At 38.5% G+C, this 8932-nt stretch overlaps 1 long non-coding RNA gene across 1 annotated transcript; it reads right to left on the reverse strand.

The window, feature by feature from the left end:
• Nucleotides 1–773: 773 nt before the first annotated feature.
• On the reverse strand, nt 774–8536 carry LOC121371525. Its single transcript, XR_005957806.1, has 4 exons — nt 8421–8536; nt 5437–5521; nt 3010–3083; nt 774–1048 (listed from the first exon to the last, which is right to left on the reverse strand). It is a non-coding gene; the product is annotated as an uncharacterized LOC121371525 (long non-coding RNA).
• Nucleotides 8537–8932: the final 396 nt, after the last annotated feature.

Here is an 8932-nt window from a genome sequence, read left to right on the forward strand (position 1 = left end):
TATTTAAACAAAGTGTTTTTTGTCATCCTAATGTTTGTAGTAACCGAAACCGGATTTTACCTCCCAATAATTTCGTATGTACGAAAAATAAATATTCATTATATTACCAATGAATGAATGAATGAATGTTTAACGACACCCCAGCACAAAAATAGACATCGGCTATTGGGTGTCACAAATGGTAAGTATATGAAAATATTGTTTATATAATTATGTAAAACCACAGTGTAAGGAGACTGTATTACGAAGTTAAATTAAAAATGGCTGCTACAAACATTAGCACATGATACAAACACATCGGATATACAGACACTGGTATTTTAACATGAAATGTTATTCGTCCAAAAGGCTCCGTTAGTCGGAGGGGCGGGATTTAGCTCAGTCGGTCGAGTGCTGGCTTGAGGTACTTGCGTCGCAGGATCGAATCACTTCGGTAGATCCATTCAACTGATTGAGTTTTTTTCTCGTTCCAACCAGTACACTACTAGTCAAAGGCCGTGGTGTTCCTATCTCTCTGTGGGAAAGTGCATATAAAAGATCCCTTTCTGCATTAGGAATAAATGTAGCGGGTTTCCTCTGATGACTACGTGTCAAAATTAGCAAATGTTTGACATCCAATAGCCAATGATTAATAAATCAATGTGCTCTATTTGTGTCGTTAAACAAAACAAACTTTAACTTTAACTGTTAGTCGGAAACATCTTACAATGAAGACAAACACAGGCTCGACAGAGATACGAGAACAAATCAAATGAAATCTAGTATTTTTCAAAGATATTTATTTTAACTTGTATCGCTAAATGCGCGATTATGCAACAACAGCAGTCATAGCATAAGCTTTCACCTACACATCCTGCACTCCAACATAATAAAACGATGCAGATACTTTAAAAGGAGGAAAACGAGCAGATTATATCTACAAAGTCAGTCGATCCAGTAAGCTGTTTAACAGGTGTTTTCCTTGTTCCTATTTCGTAAGCATGGCGACTACGCTTCCGAATATTGACATGGTCACTGCCGCCGACAGCATAGCTGATCCGGACTTAGTCTGAAATATACAAGAGAAATACATAAATACTCATTTAAGACATTTAATCCGTCAGTGAAAATGGATGCCGTAAACTGCGACGGATTCAGAAAATATTTTTTGGGAGGACTAAATGAAAAAAGGGCGCATGAACTAACCCAATAAAATGTAAAAAAAAAACAACAAACAAACAAACAAACAAACAAAAAACAAAAACAATAGCAACACAACACCACTATCCAATTTCCAAAATCCCAAACAAACAAACAAACAAAAACAACAACAAACAAAGAAACAGTGAACGTATTGCAAAGCTATTTTCCCAAGCAGTTAGACAATAAGATGTACAGGCCTAAGTCATCTAATCTTCAGAACTATATTTTTCAACCTGTCTTCTCAGTAGAGAGAACACAACATGATATTCCACGTGCGTTAGATATCATTTTAAAGTAATCTGATTGGCTTATCCATAGCAATGACCAAGAAGTTAAAGCCAAACCATCCACAGGAATGAACACGACAAAAACCGACTACTGTTTCTGGTGTATAACGATTTCTTAGTACATTTTAAACCAAGACTATTATATATTTGGTGTATAACGATTTCTTAGTACATTTTAAACCAAGACTATTATATATTTGGCGTATGACGATTTCTTAGTACATTTTAAACCAAGACTATTATATATTTGGTGTATAACGATTTCTTAGTACATTTTAAACCAAGACTATTATATATTTGGCGTATGACGATTTCTTAGTACATTTTAAACCAAGACTATTATATATTTGGTGTATGATATATGGTTATTCCGACATTTGGTCAATTAAATAGAGAGAGAAAATTAGGAAGCCCGCTATAGCCATATAGGCGACTCCCAACGACAAACCAGCTAGAGTTCGTTTACACGCACTTTCACAGACAGAACAGTACATACCACGACCTTTGGTGTATCGAATACATTGAGGACAATCGATCCTGCGATCCACCACACCTCAGATATACGCTCTACCACTGTGCTATGTGACGACGATGATAATAATATACACCTGGACATCAGGGGCGGGACGTATCCAAGTGGTATAGCACTCGCTTGATGCGCGGTCGGTTTGAGACCTATTTCTTGTTTCTGCAAGTGCACCACGATTGCTATGTGTTATCCTGTCTGGGATGGTGCATGTAGAAGATCCCTTGCTACTAATGAATAAATGTAGCGGGTTTCCTCTCTAATACTATGTATCACAATTACCGAATGTTTGACACCCAATAGCTGATGATTAATAAATCAATTTGCTCTAGTGGTGTAATTAAACAAAAAACCATAAACTTTTATACTTCGCAAGTACTTTTGACCATTCCGTGGATACAAAACACTAAAATTAATGTCATGTGTATACAGAGGATAATGTTGAAAGTAACACTGTCTTAACGGTTAACAAACATATTTAATGTATTCTAAAGAAAGAGACAAAAATAGTAAATATACATGAAAATGTAAGTATGTAAGCAATATACTCATGCCGTCTCAGTAACTACTCAGAAGATACAGAATATGTAAAAGCTCTGAATATCTGGTTCAAATCCCGTCGGCGCAGACAACTACTTCATAGCACCCTTTTGGGTTTCAGTTTCAGGTGATGCTAATTTAATTTACAGGTGTACAAGATATAATTTATAAAACGGCGAAGTTGATTATATATGTTAACAAGAAAGTTAAAGTTTGTTTTGTTTAACGACACCACTAGTGCAAATTGATTTATTAATCATCGGCTAGTGTATGTTAAACATTTGGTAATTTTGAAATATAGTCCTAGAAAGGAAACGCGCTACATTTTTAAGTTAGCTGGAAAGTGTTTTTTATATGCACCATCCCACAAAAAGGATAGCACATACCACGGTCTTTGATATACCAGTCGTGATGCACTGGAACGAGAAATAACCCAATGGGCCCACCGATGGAACATGTTAACAAAAGACATACCGTTGTCTCTTGAGCACCACCTTCACCACCACCAGCAGTAGTAGCAGCTGCTTCTGTTGTGGATTCCTCCGCTACTGTAAAACAACAAACAAACATTACTTGTGTTTGCCTCACAAATATATTTAAGGCGACTTGCCCCCGCCCCCGGGCTGCTAGTGCTCCCTTGCACCTGCCAGTGCAGACGGTTCCTTCTCCCACCCACCCCAACACTTTTCTGTCCTGGACGGAGGAGCCGACCGAGGCAGGCACATGTACCCATAAAAGGCGTGAGCTACAACAGGTGGCTCTGAATGTGCACGTTAAGCCCTATGACCTGACCTGTGCGACTTGTAGTAACGATTTGGCATGCAATCGAATGAAATTGTGAAATCCGGTAACTGCCCTCCATTTAGAAATCATGCAATAGATTTCCAATCGCACCATTTAATTCCCTATATACTGGTAAACATCATGCGATGGTTTCACGGTCAAGTCCATACACCCGTATGGAGCGATGGAGCGATGGGACGGAAACAATACATGTTATGACCTCATCGCAAGCGGCCATGTGATTGCGGGATTCACAGAGTCACAAAGGGATGGCCCAATATATTATATGTTACATGCTATCGTACGTCGCACGATCGCATCATTTTGAAGCGATGATCGTTAAGTGGAGGGCGGTTTTAAACGTAACGATTTTAGTCCCAAGCTACATGTTATGCACCTACAATAAGTCTCATAGTGATAATGCCCTTTATCCAGCCCCAAGTTCATACATCTACCCTTTCGGTAACGATCGCTTTACGACGTGGCCATTTGGTTTACCATGAAGCGCATAAACCAGTCTAGCGGACGTTTTTCTGTCTCAGTGGTGAGTTCAGCCAGACCGAACAAAAAAAACCATCCGCCAGACTGGTTTGTGCGCTTCAAGGTAAAAGGAATGACCACTTCGGAATCCAGTCAAAATAGTTCGCAAACGTTAGCAAAAAACGGCTGGCTGAACTTAAGGCCGCTTTGGCCCAAGTTCAGCTAGCAAACGTTTCGCTAACATTCTCGAACTATTTGATTGGTTCTCAACGTGGCCATTTGGTTTACCATGAAGCGCATAAACCAGTCAGGCGGACGGTTTTTCGCTCGGTCTGGCTGAACGCAGCCACGGAGAGCAAACGATCGTGGTCGCTCCCTAGACTGGTATATAATGTGATGGAAGACGATGGTATCAATCAATCCCTAGTGATCGACCTCCTGAAAACGCATGGTAAAACGGGTAGTTAAAATACTACATGGTCCATAGAATATTACCTGATACTTTAATTTTGCAAGAAAAGGTTTTTTTCTTTTTGACCACAAAGGGCCCATATAGACTGGATGCGGTGTGTGCGGTCCGATTGTTTCGTCTGTTGCGTCTGCGGCTTACATTTTGGGCATATAAACCATATGAGATTATTTCACTGCGGCTGGCCGCATGCTGTTGAGGATGGCCGCATGCTATTGCGGATGGCACGCATGCTATTGCGGATGGCCGCATGCTGTTGAGGATGGCCGCATGCTATTGCGGATGGCCGCATGCTATTGCGGATGGCACGCATGCTATTGCGGATGGCCGCATGCTGTTGAGGATGGCACGCATGCTGTTGAGGATGGCCGCATGCTGTTGAGGATGGCACGCATGCTATTGCGGATGGCCGCATGTTGTTGAGGATGGCCGCATGCTGTTGAGGATGGCACGCATGGCAGGCATCCAATCTAGTCGCTCTCATTGAAACTAATGCATTTCGTTGTTGGTTTCTTTAGCCGGACCGCACGCATTTAGTCTATATTAACCTTAATTGACAGACCCTATTTTTAAACTCTATGTCATATTTTTCACTAGGAGAGATCCATTTTTTTAAAATTAAAATTAGACATACTTAGATTTTATTTTCTAGATTATCGATTTTCGTACGTTCAAAGTGTTTCTGGTCATCCTGGTGTTTCTGATACCACGAAATATAATTTTGATATTGTCAAAAACGCACGTACCTCCAAGAAGTAACGGTTATGGATACGAGCTCCAGTCTACTTCTAAAGGGTACTTTTCCCCGTTTCAACGTCACAGACTCTTATTTCACGCTATGGCAAGCTTATCCAAATGTATATATGCATTTGGAGCTATTACAAAACCAGGATAAAAAAACCTATTGGATTAAAAAACCCACCATTGACCCCCCCCCCCCCCCCCCCCACCTCCCAAAAAAAAACCATTGATAATTTAAGACAGAAATTGTAAACAATGTACTAACAATAAACAATGCGCAGTTTCAAAGTTTAAAGGGTATAAAATATCAAAATAGTTAACACTGCCTTATAATTAGGGTAAGTGTATTTAATATGTTAATCTAATATCTATTTATAAAGAATATGTTACAAGTAAACACGGGTGATGGTATTAAAACGACGTGTTACCAGTCACTATGGACAGGATTGCAGAAATCAGCAGCAGTTGCAGCACAACACGTCCCCACTTCATTGTTGAAGATATATTATATATCTAAAAATAAACACATGCAATACGCTTTACTTAAAATAAATGTATCTTTGTCAAACCTAAAAAACAACACACGCACACACGCACACTCACAGATACACACACACACAGAGAGAGAGAGAGAGAGAGAGAGAGAGAGAGAGAGAGAGAGAGAGAGAGAGAGAGAGAGAGAGAGAGAGAGAGAGAGAGAGAGAGAGAGAGAGATACGCACAAACACACACGCACGCACATACATACACACACATATGTATAAAATACACACACACACGCAGAGAGAGAGAGAGAGAGAGAGAGAGAGAGAGAGAGAGAGAGAGAGAGAGAGAGAGAGAGAGAGAGAGAGAGAGATAAACCCACAAACACATGCAGGTAGACAGACAGACACACACGCACACACACACACACACACACACACACACACACACACACACACACACACACACGTCATATACTCCCACATACATACATATAGGTCTGAAATTATAAGTTCTATATATGTATAACGAAATATCAGTTAGTTTTGTATTAGACGATTTTTCAGGGCCGTACCTAGCCTGAAACAAATGAGGTGGCAGTACTGTGAAAAACATCAGACAACAACTATATAGGATTTTCTCAAGGTAAACCAAAAAGTGCTCTCTTGTGCCCCCACCCCTATGACCACTTCAACGCTATTTTTAGAGAACATGCCTGTATTAGTTAATTTTGGGGAGGGCCTGGGGCGGATCTAGAGGGGGGTCCAAGATGTCCGGACCCCCCCCCCCCCTCAAATTTGAGAAGTGCCCCTTTTATTTAGGATTTTTAGGTTTTTTACAAATTTATTTAGTTTAAAAAAAAAAAAAACCCATTGCCAGCGTCCCTGTTGTAGCACTATTATATTATGGTCCATGAGAACCGTGTGTAATTTTTCAATAGTGCCTTTTCACAATGTTATGGTGCCCTTTTTGTCTTGGACCCTATCCCCCCCTCATCAGAAAAGCTGGATCCGCCCTCAGGGACGTAGTCCATCGGTAAAGCGCTCGCTTGATGCGTGGTCGATTCCCGTCGTTGGGCCCATTGGGCTATGTTTCGTTCCAGCCAGTGCACCACAACTGGTATATCAAAGGCCGTGGTATGTGCTATGTTCTCTGTGGGATGGTGCATATAAAAGATCCCTTGCCAGTAATGGAAAAACGTAACGAGATTCCTCTCTAAGGTCATATGTCAAAATTACCAACAGCCGATGATTACTAAAACAATGTGCTCTAGTGGTATCGTTAAACAAAACAGACTTTTATATTAGTTAATTTAGTCAACCTTCTCAAGCAGCCTCACTCTCAAACCTTTTAATTTATTTTCATGCTCAAATACATTTAAGGTTCAAGCACGCTGTCCTGAAAAACATTACTTGTTACTAGTAGCTGCATTATTGTAACTTGAGCTAACAGCAGTTGTAAATCAACCCCCCGCCCACCCTCCCCCCTCACCTCCGAAAATACGACAACAAATGTCCTCCTGTTTGAGTAATGCTCTAACTGGAATGGATGTGATATGAACTATTTTAACATGCCAATATACCACTAAGGTTTCAGGCATGTCCATCCCGGGTCCCGTCTCTGGATAGCCAGCGCTTTGACCCGGGACAGAATAGTTTAAGGTGCCAATTTTGAAATTTACAGTCAAATAAGGATGGGAGTAATTAAAACTATTTAAAGCGCGGTCTAATTCTGAAAAAAATAGTACCGGTACTCACTGATATTTTTAAAATTTGGTCGCAAAAATTCGAGCGGGCAGCCTGATAACAAAAAATAACTAATTATTATTTTAATACTATATATTTATTAGCCCTTAGTGGAATGGAACCAGTACTTGAATGGGAAACCAGCAACTACTTTAATCATTTTCTAATATCTCCAAATTATCTAACATTTAAAAAAAAATCCAAATGGTCATAACTGCAAATACCTATTTTAAATGTATTTATTATAAATAATGAATGAAAGAATGAATGACTGTTTAACGACACCCCAACACAAAAATATATCGGCTATTGGGTGTCACACAATGGTAAATATAAAAGTTAATTGGTGATAAACATCAATACAATGAAAATTCTAAATTCAAATTTAAAAACACAGTGTAAAGAGCTGTGCAAAGGTATACGTATCAGGTAAGCATGTTAAAATTTCAAATAAAAATCAGTATTTCGTAAAAACTTCAAGATAAGTTCAGGGTGGAATCGAAATGATTCTATCACATTTTGTCTACCAAATATATCTTCCCTTGTCAGTCCAAGATGATTACACTCCACCAGATTATGGTGAACCGTCAGTGTACACTGACAATGTTCACACTCAGGTGGAGGATCCTTCTTCATAACAAATTGTTATAAATAAGTGCAAATTAATATTTGATTTATTTTGTTTATTTCGCAATGATAATTATTAATTTTTGTTGCTCGACATAAACTGTGTATAGCTTGCTAAAGAATTCAGTATAAAAAAATAGAAAGTAAACAATAAAATCTACGTCGCACTTCCATCATAATTAATTATACCTGGAAAATATTAACCCAATATCCGTGATATTACCTTTAACCTGTCGTAATTGTCTAAACATTTTTCAATAATAATTTAACAAATATTTCTGCTTAAAAGGTAATAAATTTGAAGTTTTTTTTTATGCGTATGCAATTTAAGGTATAACATTTACATTTCACAAGAAAAATCAATAAAGAGTTTTTATCCATTATGCAATTTAAGGTATAACGTTTACATTTCACAAGAAAAATCAATAAAGAGTTTTTATCCATTATGCAATTTTGAATTGTTTAAAGCAGCAACCCGTCTAAGACGACACTTCTTGACTAGACGTCTGTTTAACACAGGTTTGGCTGTAGCAAATAAGATATATTTTATTTACATACCTGGCAAATTTCTGTTGCTCTGAACTCGTCAAACCTTGGCTTTGATGAGTTCGCCAATAAATCACCGTTTTATAAACCAGCACTGAGGACAGATAGACAAAACCAACCAAACGTTGCCACAACAAACATTGCGCTATCCTTGGATACTGATAATATTTATATATGAGAAATTTTGTTTGGCAAACTTTAAAATATTTATATATTCAACTAACTGGGTTTTTAAAAGTATATGGTAAACATTAATATATTAGTTTTAACGATTTTAATTGAAAACATTGCATGTGTGCACCAAGAACGTGCTTTTTCTTTTTCTGAAAATGATGTGGACTTCACGTTTAATGATTACGTGTATGTTTACTTTGTAGGAATTGGAAGCGTCGTGTTTTAAAAAATAAACGCGTAGATGGAATGAAAGCGTAGGTCAAGGATCTGACAATCTGGGTGTCAAACAGCACGGAATAATATACCCCCTCAAAAAGAAGGTTCTCTTTTGTACAACTCACGCACGGAAA

This window comes from Gigantopelta aegis, chromosome 4, assembly GCF_016097555.1.
Source record: "Gigantopelta aegis isolate Gae_Host chromosome 4, Gae_host_genome, whole genome shotgun sequence".
In the NCBI taxonomy this organism is placed as follows: Eukaryota; Metazoa; Mollusca; class Gastropoda; order Neomphalida; family Peltospiridae; genus Gigantopelta; species Gigantopelta aegis.